The sequence below is a fragment of the Anguilla anguilla genome, chromosome 12, assembly GCF_013347855.1.
Source record: "Anguilla anguilla isolate fAngAng1 chromosome 12, fAngAng1.pri, whole genome shotgun sequence".
Lineage (NCBI taxonomy): Eukaryota > Metazoa > Chordata > Actinopteri > Anguilliformes > Anguillidae > Anguilla > Anguilla anguilla.
In genome coordinates this window covers 7,048,642-7,061,734 of record NC_049212.1, presented here as the reverse complement: position 1 = coordinate 7,061,734, position 13,093 = coordinate 7,048,642, and the positions used below count along the sequence as shown (strand labels likewise).

General features: G+C 44.5%; 1 protein-coding gene across 1 annotated transcript in view; it reads left to right on the top strand.

Moving 5' to 3' along the window:
- Positions 1-13,093, top strand: part of lrfn1 (leucine rich repeat and fibronectin type III domain containing 1) — a 195,447-nt gene that overhangs the window by 113,676 nt on the left and 68,678 nt on the right. Inside the window, exon 3 of the mRNA XM_035383818.1 lies at positions 6,669-6,826. The gene's annotated coding sequence lies outside the window, so the exon portion shown is untranslated. The remainder of the gene's footprint in view (positions 1-6,668; positions 6,827-13,093) is intronic.

Below are 13,093 nucleotides of genomic sequence, written 5' to 3'. Positions count from 1 at the left end.
CAGGGTGACGGATAACGACCAGACAGAATCTGTCCTCTTGTCCGGAGGTGCCGAGGGTGCGAGAGCGATTAATCTTCTCACTTCATAGCCCCGCTTTGGTCTGGCCCGTCAGAAGAAAGAAGTGAGAGAAGGAGGAGGAGAGAGAGAGAAAAAAAGGCAGAACCGCTAAGGGCTAGGTGTGAGAGAAGCAAAATGAAAGTCGAGGCTTTGATACAGTGAGGGGGTGGTACCAGGGAGATAAACCGAACCTGTCTTGTCCTGAGGTGATGCAGAAGTTATCTGTCTGGTCCAGGCAATGCAACCGGCATATTCATCATTTGCCCAGTTAGATGTATGCCCGGTGAATGGGTACCATTCCAGTCAGCTGAAGTACAAAGTGTTTCACCTTCAACGGGGCTGGGGTTTGTTTTTGAAGCGCCCTTCTTTCAAAATCAGTCTTTTGAAATGTTGAAGTATTTTGAATTCAAAGGGACACAAGGACATCGGTCCTCTCCTAAATGTGCAAAATTCACATAATCATTAACCAGCATCAGATAGTCAGACTTACATACACATACTGTTTGGGAAGTGAGGATTGTGTAAGTAAAAACATGTGTATCTGAATCCGGTGGTTTCAACATTCAAAATTGAAATATGTTTAGCACTCTAAATACTGAACAAGTGGTATTGTGTGTTGGAACCCATCATTTGACCTACATATAAAATATATTTTATGTGATTTAATTTCATGCTTATTATTGAAAATGTCAATTATTAGCCAGATTCATTAGTGGGTCAGTCTACAGTAACCTGGTGGAATCAACCAAAAAGTCAAAACAAACTATATCCAGTTTTAAGATTAAATAATTTAATTCAACAAGAAGCAGCCAATTAGAATAATGAATTTGAAATCATACACTGTTTATTGAATGCAGGCTCACTTCTTCTAATTTGCAAAACAGAAGACATTAAACAAGATTTTAATTACCAGAAACGAGAAGGACCTTGGCAGAGTATTACACTCTTCTAGTTTCAGAGCCACAAGAGTAAAAGGTAACAAGCTAGAAAAACACACAACCAAGGAACCCCCCCGCCAAAATAAAAAAAATAGGAAAACCCAGTGACACTGAAGGTCAGTAAGGTGTACAATAAGGTCTAATGTACTTGTTAACGTTAATTAATGATGTACCAATAAAATGATTAGGCATGAAATTACCTTTTCATTAGTTATTAGTTAACAAGAGTTAATGCCAATATATGTGACCTTATTGTAAATTGTTACCAGAAAGCCCTTCTTCTCCAAGGCTCGAATACCAAGTGCAACATAAAACCTTTTCATGCAGCCATCTGAAATACCTTACCCAGCGGGGCTTGAGGGTGCTTTTCCTCATTGGGTGAGAACGAGGTAAGGTGGGGAAAAAAATGGCGAACAGGGTCGGGTAGCTAGGGGGGTAGGGTCAGGCTCATTTATGAAAAGGACTAGCCTATCTAAAAGCTGACAATTTGCTTTGTCATGACACCTCATATATAGCTTTGTGTTCTGGTGTCTCTTCAAAGGCAAACTCTGCAGGAGGTGGGACCCATAAATTGTAGGCCTAGATTAGGGCATCAGCATGTAACTTATAATTGCCCCGGGGACGTTTCCTTTGATGTTTGTGGATGGGAGAACAGGGGGAATTCTTAGAAATAATATAATATCGTATGGGTCTTGAACAGGTTTTCCTTATCCAGTTATACTGTTTCTCTCTGAGGCCATTATCTAAACACTGACAATACATATACAAACGGGTGGCAAATTAAAGGAAAAACCTGAATACATGAGTGGAGAAACATAACAAATGCAGATGCTTCCATACAGGTGTACTGCATGATACAATTAAGCAACTAACATCCTATCATGCTTTGTGGCATGTATAAAGATGCTGAGCAAGCCCAGTTGACCTCAATTTTGGATCAAGATGGCAAGAAGAAAAGATCTAAGTGACTTATTGGGGCATGGATGACAGGTGCTTCAAACACTTCTCAACTGCATTTAGATCTATGGGAAAGACATCAATAAATAGGGTCAGAAATTGTGGTTGAAAGTGCACATTTGATAGCCGTGATGCTTGCGCATTAGTGCCATATGTGAGGAATAACAGAAAAGCAACTCTTCTCAGGTGACTAAGAATGTCGATGCAGGATCAGACTGTTACTCTAGCAAGAACAGTCTGTCGACAACCACATTGAGAGGGATACTATAATAGGTCTGCAGTGCATAAACCCCTCATTATAAAGAGGAATGCCCTTTTGAGAGTTCAGTGGTGAAAAAACCATAGGCACTGGCCTACAGAGATGTAGAAAAAAGTGATATGGTCAGATGAGTCATCCTTCACCATATTTGAGTGCATGTGTAGCATACACTAAGAGAATGGTACAGGCCTTAATGCTTGACCCCTACAGTGAGGGGAGCCGGTGGCTCTGTTATGCTGTGGAGTGCATTTTGCTGGAATGGTTTGGGTCCACTTGTCCCCTAAGAGGGAAAGGTCACTGCAAATCAATAGTTACCTTTACCCTCTGATGAAACATTTCTATCCTGATGAGGGTTTTTTTCCAGGATGACAATGCCCCCATCCACAGGGCACGAGGGGTAACTGAGTGGTTTGATGAGTATGAAAATGATGTGAATCATATGCTATGACCTTCACAGTCACCAGATCTCAACCTAATTGAACAACTATGGGAGATTTTGGACCTATGTGTTAGATCTCCACCACCATCATCAAAACACCAAATGAGGGAATATCTTTAGGAAAAATCGGGTTCCATCCCTCCAATAGAGTTCCAGACACTTGTAGAATCAATGCCAAGGCACATTGAAGCAGTCATGAGAAGTAATGTGAGTGAAGGAGACAGGGAGCCTCCTGGGTGTGATACAATGGTGTTGTTGCACTCTCCTCAGGATCCTGGCAGCGCTGTTATGGATGCATAGGAGCTACTGTAGACTCCTGTCGGAGATCCTGATGAAGAGTGCATTGCAGCAATCCAGCTTTGAGGAGATAAAGACATGGGTTTCTCTGTGTCTAACGGGTCTAGAGTGGAACAGAGTTTGGAGATGTTCTTGAGGTGGTAGACAGAGGTGTTACACGGATATTTGATTTGGGCATCGAAGGTCAGGTGAGGGTCGAAGCTAATGCCCAGGTTGGAGACTGATGAGGAGAGGGGAATGTTTTGGCCAGAAAAGGGGATGCAAGTTAGGGGGGAAATGCTGGACCTGGCATGGGGTACCAACTAAGAGGGCCTCATTTTTGGAGCTGTTTAGTAGGAGGAAGTTGACTTTCATCCAGGCCCATATCTCCTCAAGGCAGGCGTTAGTTCTGATGAAGCTGCAGAGGGGGTTGGGCCAGTGTTTTGGTATAACTGTGCATCATCAGCATAGCAACGGAATGACATTCCATACTTCCTGAAGACACGGCCGAGGGGGAGCATGCAGAGAGTGAACAGGACGCATCCGGGAACTGACCCTTGAGGTACACCGCAGGTGACAGGGTGTGTCCTGAACGTGCAACCTCCCAAGAAGACATACTCGGCTCTTCTGTACAAGTCAGACTGAAACCAGATCAGGACAGAGCCAGAGAGTCCGATGGTGCTGTGGAGGCACTCGAGGGGGATGCCATAATGAATGATGTCAAAAGCGGTGCTTTGTGGTTTTATGAGATGTTTGATAGTAGAAAACAACCACCTGGAGTTACCAGGATTATTGTTGATGATGTTGGAGTGAAACTGACCATGCTTCTTTGAGGGACCTTGAGTTTGCCTTTGAGTGTTCCCGAAAGGCTAGCTTGAGCCCAGAGATATTGAAGCACCGCTCAAGTGCACATCCAGCTGATTTAATTTTTTACAGTTTGCCCGGGAACCAGAGTGTGAGAAGGAGACTACTATATATATAAACCCTGCTACCTATTTTGTTCTCTGACTCACTGCTCACCCGGTTGTACTTTTGACCCTATTTCTCCAGGTAAGAAGACATTCTGATGTCCGTGGTGTTTGGGCAGAAAGTGGAACAGGGGTTATTGACACACTAAATCTAATATAGAATTTCATGACCTTTACACAAAAAAAAACATATGAGGCTTTTCAGTCTTCACTTGCAGAGACCTGTTTAGCAACAAAGTTTTTTGGAGTTAAGGATCAACAAAAGCTGACATTTAGACAGTTGCGGTCATGATCTGACCTTTCAGGTTGGCTGGCCTGACCATGTGGCTTTGCTTCTGTCAAAATGCCAAGGGTCCACAATGGTACTGACTCTCATTTGTAAAGTTGACTTGAGTTCATTCAGCTGTCCTTTATCCAATCAGTAGCTTCCAGGTTAAAAAAACAACATGTTGTTGCCTTAATACTTGAAAGTCCAGAGGCGATACCATTGGGAGTTTAGACGTAAAAATTGAAATGCTCGATCGAGCACTATCAAAAATTTTGCCCATGTAATCACACAAAATCTATTACACGCAATCGTGTGATGAAATTGATAAAGAATTAATTATTGTGGCCATTTTGAACTCTGTGGTGATAACATCTCAGTTTTTCAGTGGAACTGAAACTGAATGAAAATGAATGAATGAATGAATGAACATGTCAACTGCAAGAAATATAACCGACTTGGGTGCGGTCTTTGCTCAGAGGGAGATGCGGCAGTGCTGGGAAAAACTGTTCATTACCGCATGGAGAGAGAGAGAGAGAGAGAGAGAGAGAGAGAGAGTACCCACACAGACCCGAAATTAAATAAATGGACACCTTCACCCTTCCCCCTCATGGGTTCTAGGCAAAAACAATGAACTAAAACATAAAGCTAAAATAAAAGAAAGAGCAACAACTATTTCCGTGTGCTGCCCGTAGCTGGCCCGCTTCCCAGCCAGCGCCAGCTCCTCCAACTTCCCAGTGGGGGATTACTATCTTTTTCTTTTATGCTTGAACAAAGCTCAAAAATATACTGAAAACCATAACCACACTCTCGGTGTTAGCTCCCGGTCTTGGCCCCGAACTGTGGAGAGCAGCACACCTTTAAGCACCTGGGCTGATTAGCTAACGCAGCCCAGGTGCGTGTGCTCCCTCCACCAGCCGGCGCAACCAGGACCAATCTGCCTCTTCTGCGGACCGAATGCTACATATGCCTTGATACATTTTTACCATTAGCCTATGTAACAGAACCACTGCAGTTTAGAAATACAACTGTTGGAATTGATTCAGTTGTGTCCTTTATTTCAAGAAAACAGTTTTGCAACATAAGGTTTTGTAATCTTTGTGAAAGTAGGTCGCTGCGAGTGCAGAAATCAATGCTTTAATGCTGGACAAGCCAGATGCCACTGGGTGTCAGCCTTGGCGGTAAGAGGAAGTAAAAAAAAACACTGCTTTTTAGTGTTAAGGCATAAATGAAATGTTTTATTTTTTTAAGGATTTCAAAAAAGAGCATTGACAAAATGTGCTAGGTGATCATTGTACTTGTCATTCAGTATTCGGATGAATCTGAGAAATCTAACACACTGCATTGACACATTTTCTGTTTAAAGCTATGCAAAATGAAATGACAAGAGACATGAAAAACATCTGAAATATTATTCCCTGACAACTAACCCCCTCCCCCACCACCTCCACCCCAACCCCCGCACACCCTGTCTTCCTCTTGATCATTTCTTTGTGCCAAAAGCAAACTTAGTTTTTGTTATACATGCATATAATGCAAATGTGATGTGCTCTGTGGTTAGAAAGCACTGCTGGAATATTGGAACTAAGAAGCCAGACCTAGGAGAAGACTAATCACGTTAGAAAAACACCTTTATCTCAAAATAGTGCATGTGATGTTTAAATAACTGAACTGGACATCCCATAGGCCCCTCTTCAATAACAAAAATGAGTTTAGACCAGGGAAACCTAAGCTGAGAAGTGTGATCATGCATGAAGAATCTTCACAGAGAAGCAGGAACAATATGCCGAGCTCAGTAGTCTTGTGTACTGGCTGTTGCGGTTGTAGCAATTTGCCTCATATGTTCTGGTCATCAAACGTTTGTACTCCAACTGCGCATCTGGGAGTCTTATTAGTAACAAAAGCGGTTTAAAGAAAGCAAATGCCAGTTTTGGTTGCATTTCACAACTGTTTTCACCGATGGAGAAAAGCGTAAATACTTTCTCACGATCCCGCATTGTGATTGACGATCTTGCCCTGAGAAGAAAATCCAAAGCAAAAAATGTTGCGCGGCAGAAGATTAGATTCAAAAGCCTTGTCATAATGCACGTTTAATTTTTAATACTTTATACTTTGTTCTCACTTTTCCAGCTACAAAAGCGCCATTAAAAATGCATTATAGGATACACAGTCGCCGTGTCAGAATTCATTTTGACTCGGATCTTGCTATTTTCGTTAGTTATATTTTTTTCCTCTTTTTGTTTCATTGACATGTATATATAGCCTTTAGGGACGAGATCGTGAAGTGTGCTTCCCACAGATGAAGCTGCCAAGTGTCACAAGAGTAGATCTGGGCACATTATTACATTATGAATCAGAGAGTCGTAGTCTCTTTCCTCCCAAACGGCAGCGGCGGGTTGAATTTGGAAACGTACCCGGAGCACTCTGGAGACCCGGAGTCTGAGCCGTTTGAAGACGGCTGGCGCGTCGGCTGGTTTTGACGCTAACGGTTCCTTCTCCGTTTTTCCAGGTGGAGCGCTCTGCACTGACGGCCCCCCTGTGACCCCGCCCCACCCCACCCCACCCCACCACCACCCCCGTCTCCTGCTCTGCAAGCAGCTGCTCCAAGCCGAGCCCGGAGATGCCGCCGGTGTGAGAAGAGTTATGGAGGCCTCAGCTTGAAACCCGGTGAGCGCATTGTGCCGTTTCTTTTTTCTCTCCGTCCTTCCTTCCGTTTTCACCACGCCTCGCGTCCCCGAGCTCTCGAGGGCGGGGCCGACCCCCCCCGACCCCCCCCCCCCCCCCCGACCCCCCCCCCCCGCGTGGCGGAGCCGTCTTAAGCCCGGCTCGGCGAACTGGGCCCGTGAAAAGAAAAAGCATTAAGAGCAAGAGGGAGATTTTCTCATTTTTTCCCCTTTAAATGATTTATGGCTCAGAAGGCCCGAGTACTGAAATGCAGCGGCGGCGGCTGTGCGGCTAATGCTGCCGGAGCCGCGAAGATGCTAGCGTAGCTGCTACGCGGCGCACTAGCTGCGGGCAGGGGCGTGGCGGGGGGAAAAGTGGGACTGACTACCCAGGGCCCGAATGGGGGGAGGGCCCTCGAAAAGTCTGGAATGATGCGTGAGAGACATGGATCAAGAGAGGAAGAGGGCGCAGAGACTGCTTATGTATAGGGCCCAGAATATTGTGCTACGCCCCTGGCCGCGGGTCTAGCCGATCTCGCGGTAAAGAGTTACCGCTCTTTTCGTTCATTCGGGCCGTCCCTCGTCCTGTTTCTGAGGCACGCCGTCGCGCCGCACTCTGAAAATCCAGACTGCCCCCCAACTGGGAGAAGAGCTTTACGACTGCGACTCCCATAAAAACATAAATAAACACAATGCTGCGGTTTCAATGGATCGTGAGGAGTGTCAGAAGGAGAAACTGCAGCTATTGCAAATGGTCTTATAAAAGGACGTGCGCTGTCACACAGAGAGGGGGCTGATGGGAGGTGTGGCTAAAGTTTGTTGACTACTTTTCTAATAAGCTTCGGGCTGACTGGCTGACTGACTCCCCGCTGTCAGAACTCCTGTAGCTTCTGCTGTCTGGATGTTATGCGCTGAAAGCCACTGTGGCTAATGTCTTCACTCCTCTGCTCAATGGAGAGAGATGAAGGGGAACGCAGCTAAAATGGTTCTGCCCCGCTCCCTCCCTCCCCTCCCCTCCCCTTCCCTCCTAACCCCTGCTTCCTCCTCCCCTTTTAAAATAGCGCTGTCTCTGTTGGACATGAATTCTGCATCGGCGTGCATATTCTCTGAATATTCATTTTCATTTTCATCGTTTCATCTGTGCACTGTAGCAGCCGACTTTGTCATTCCTTTTTTTCTTCTTTTTGAGGAATCTTATCATTTGGTTAACAGGAAGTTATTCGCTGATCTGTCTTGCATAATTAAACTATCTCTGCATTGTAGTCTGAGGCCTTCTTAGGTCAGGGCCATAAAGCAGTTAGGCAAATGGAGATGTTAAGATGCAGACAGACCAGATGCGAACGCAGTCCCTTCCGAATCATTTCTCTTTTTGATTTGCATGGGACCCGGCTCAGTAATTATTTAGATAAGCTCTGTTTTGATAGGATGAATTATTAAGCGGCAGGTTGTAAAGGAGGCATGGGGAATGTAATGGAGTCGAGGGGTACATCAAAGCAATCGATGATGCCCCAGAGGGATGTGTGCACCGGGCTCTGCCAGGAGAACCGGGCGTATTTGCGGCCTGACATTGGTGGGGGGGTGATTCACTCTCGCAGTAGCCAGGCGGGTGAAAGCCTCGGCGGGCAGTGGCGAGTAGCAGAGGCAGGGAGGGGGACAGAAGGGTAATACTGGCACCTGGAGCAGCTCCACAGGGCATTAGTCGAGCTCCAAATGGGAGTGGCCTAGCTCCAAAGGGGAGTGGCCTGGCTCAAAAGGCGAGTGGCCTGGCTCCAAAGGGGAGTGGCCTAGCTCCAAATGGGAGTAGCCTAGCTCCAAAGGGGAGTGGCCTGGCTCCAAAGGGGAGTGGCCTAGCTCCAAATGGGAGTAGCCTAGCTCCAAAGGGGGATGGCCTACCTCCAAACAGCTGGACTTTACTGCAGCCATAACCATATCACTACCCCTAACCCTAACCATAACCCTCCTCTTTGGAGCAAGGCCACGCGTCTTTGAAGCTAGGCCCCTCCCATTTGGAGCTGCTCTTGGCGGGCCCCAGGCCAGTCTGCTAACCCCCGAGAGCCGCCTCGACGTCCCCAGGCAGACGCAGACGCGCCCAGGCGACCCATCCGCCGCCGCCGCCTGCTTATCGCTGACGCACACTCGGAGAAACGCTCCCCTCCTTCCGCCGCCGCTTCGGCTCCTTCCCCGCCTGTCTCTTTGTCCCGGCTGTGTCTGCGGTTCTTCTGGCCGGCGTGGTAAACCTTCAGACGGGGTTCTCTTTCCGCGTTATCTCCCTAGCCGCAGGAACGGGACGGCGGCGAGCGCGGGCCCCGCGGGAATTGGCGCTTCTTTTGTGGGTGCACCGCGACTCTTGGCGCGCTTCTGCGGTGCCTCTCTCATTTTCTTCCCCCTTAAGATTACATTACATTTACATTACAGGCATTTAGCAGACACTCTTATCCAGAGCGACTTATACAACTTTTAACATAGCATTTACATAGCGTCCATTTATACAGCTGGATATATACTGAAGCAATTCAGGTTAAGTACCTTGCTCAAGGGTACGACGGCAGTGCCCTATCCAGGAATCAAACCTGTGACCTTTCGGTTAGATTCTGAGGAGGACACACTGGCCGTCCCCGCCTCACCCGTGCGATGGAGGGTGAAGGCATCGGGCATTCTGCTGCCTTGGTGACCAAAGCGCAGTGGCGGTGGAATTGAACTGAAGATAACACAAATCCAAGCTGTGATCCGTTGTGTTGAAATGGGGAAGGGGTCGGGGGGGCGGGGGGGGGGGGGGGGGTGGTTCAGGTTGATGTGCTCAGCCTAAAGGAAAAAAACATTCAGAATCAAGGGAAGGAAACCATGTGTGTAATCTTACGGCCATGCTTAAAAGGAAGTGACTTTCACATTCTGTCCAGGGAATAGGTTTAGCCCTGTAGTGTGTGTGTGTGTGTGTGTGTGTGTGTGTGTGTTTCTGTGTAATGTTTGGTAGAAAAATACTTTTTTTTTCTTGATTTGGCTCTGTGCCCCAGATTTCAGATTTGTACAGTAAGTGCACATTCTCAGCTTTTAGTTGATGGTTCTTTTATACACTTGCACTTTTTATGTATAGCCCCCCATTTCAGCGCACCATAATGTCTGGGAAATATTAATGCTATGGGACGTAAATAAATGTAGCCATGTTTAGGACTTTGCGTGCAATGACTGCTTGAAGTCTGTTGCCCATAGACATCTCCTGGTGCTGAGTATCTTCTCTGGTTGATCTTCTCTGGTCTTTGCATGGCCAGGTATTGTACTGCAGGCATCTTCATCTCCTGCTGTTTTGGAGAGCTAGCTGACTTAGTTGAAGTTTTCTCTCCAGCATATGAAACACACATTCAGTTGGATTCAGATCGGGTGGATGACTAAGCCAGTCAAAAATGTCCCAGTTTTTGGCTTTGAAAAACTCCTTTGTTGTTTCAACAGTATGTTTGCGATCATTGTATTGCTGCAGGTTCTTCCAATGAGTTTGGGGGCATTTGCTTGAACTTGAGCAGATAAGATGCTTCTGTACTCTTCAGAATTCATTCTTCTGCTGCTATCGCCAGTTACATCATCAATGAAGAAAATTGAGCCAGTACCTGTGGCAGCCATACATGCCCAAACCATAACACCCCCACCACCATGTTTCACAGATGAGGGGGGTGGTTTTGGATGTTGGGCAGTTCCTTTTGGCCTCTACACTTTGCTATTGCAATCATTCTGATACAAGTGAATCTTGGTCACATCTATCCACAAGACCATTTTAGCTTCTTCTTAACATGTGCCATGATAATTATGAAACCACTTCTTGCAAATCTTTTGTCTTTTTGTGATACGTCCTCAACTTCCTGCTGAGCGAGAACTTTTTAATGCTAAACCCAAAAATTCAGTGATGATTATGATAGCACTTCTGGGCTAAATTGTGCCTTTTGCTGTCATCGTCAACTCAAGACTATGCCCAAATATGCATTCATGCTGCTCCTCTGTTTCAAGTTGTCTCATTTTAATGATACTCAATGTAAAAATGAAAATGAAATTATAACACTGCATATCTTTTTAACTTGGCAGCTTTATTATTTTTGGAACATGTCTGACCTTCACCAGAGTTGGGAGCTGGTTGAAAAAAACCTCTTTTGGCAAAGCACTGATATTAACAGAAAATGCGTGTTGAGTAATATGCGATTGAGTAATGGTTTTACCGATGTCAGTATTCATATGGTATTGAGAGGGGCGCTCTTTCATGCACACCTGCTTATGCAGTTAAAAAGGCACTGGGATGGTTCTGGAAGGAAATAATTGTTGTTTTTGTTGTTGTTGTTGTTGTTTGTTGTTTTTTGTGTGAAATCCACCTTTGCGAGGGCTATTTATTTATGTGCAATTGGTTCCAGTTAATTAAAGGCCTGTTAGATTTGCAGGCAGAATCATAATTGTCAGGGACCTATTCGGGTTTGCTTTTCACAGGATCTCTTCTAGGAGCTCTTTAAGAGCAAAGACAAATTAACAGGTGAGATGAGCTGAGAGTTTTACTGTCTTGGTTGTCTTGTAACACTTTTATTTTATTTCCCTCCATTTAAATTGATAAATGAAAAAGCAGCAATTGCCACTTTGGCAACACCTTACAATAAGGTCACATGAATTGACATTATCTAGTGTAGTTGTTAACTACTAACCACTGAAAACTTTATCTGTACAGCTTTGTTAATGGATTTGTAGTTCAGTACTTCATGCTAACACCTACATCAGTTAATTCCATTTCATTTTGGAATAAAAACAGTTAATGTATTTGTAAATGGTAAAGTAATTACAAGTTTATCCTAACAAATTGATGTTTTGCCAATGTATAAATGATTAAATTATTACATTAGTAAAATGTGAATGGTTTCAGATCTTTAGACAAAATGTAATATTATACAAAAGGAACCTGAATAAACACAAAACACATTTTAAAATTATTATTTCAATTATTTAATGAATTTAGCAGCAATAACTGCAACCAAATGCTTCCTATTATTTGATATCAGTCTTTCACATCGCTGTGGAATGATTTTAGACTACTCTTCTTTGCAGAACTGCTTTAATTCAGGCAAATTGGTTCGATTTTCAAGCATGAACTGCCACAACCGAGGTCAACTATAAAACTTTAATTCTGTTTCCCTTAAACCATTCAGATGTGGACTTGCTTTTGTATTTTGAATCATTGCCTTTCTGCGTAATACAATTACACTTCAGCTCCAGCTCACTGACAGATTACCAGACATTCTCCTTCAGAATCTTCTGGTGCAGAGCAGAATTCAGGGTTCCTCCAATAATGGCAAGTTGTCCGGTTCCCAAGGCTGCAAAGCATTCCCACATCATCACACTACCACCGTCATGTTTGACTGTTGGTACGATGTTCTTACTGTGAAATACTTTATTTGTTTCGTCCCAGACATAATGGAACCTGTGCCCTCCAAACGGTTTCAGTGTTGACCCATCTGTCCACAGAACAGTATCCCAAAAGGCTTGGGGATCATTCTGCTCTTTTTTTTTCTTTTTTTGCAAATGTGAGACATGCATTCATGGTTCTGCTTTGCTACCCATTAATCCCAGTTTTTCCCAGTCTCTTTCTTATTGTGGAGTCATCAACACTGACCTTAGCTGTGGCTATAGAGGTCTACAGTTCTTTGGATTTTCTTCTGGGATCTTGCATGAGTTGTCACTGTGCCCTTGTAGAACATTTGGCAGGTCAGCTACTCCTGGGAAGCTTCACCACTGTTTAAAGTGTCGTCCATTTGGAAACAATGGTTATCACTCTGATTCGGTGGAGGCCCAGAGCCTTAGAAATTGCTTTTAAAAGTTTTTCCAGACTGATATATTTCAATAACATTTTTCTTATGGAATTTCCTTTGATCGTGGTATAGTGTGCTAGAAACTTTGAAACTTTGTGGTGACTACTTCACTCTTATGGTAAGATTCAATGTGAATGAGGTTTGCATTCAATGGGGCTGGCTGCAATCAAGCCTGGCTTTTTAAAATCAGCTGAATCTAGTTATTAATTAAATTTCAATATTTTCCTTGCCTTGCTAGGCTTCTGTATGAAACAAGTTATGGTTGTTTTTCCACTTAATTCATGGTTCTACTGTGTGAGTGATAATGAGCTCATCGAATATTTATTTTTGTATAATTACAATTGGAGATGAAAAAGGCAATCAAGGTACCACCCCTAAACCCAGTATGAATGTTGATGCTAGTGTGTGGAAGACTTTGGGTTTTTTGAGGACGACAGATTTTT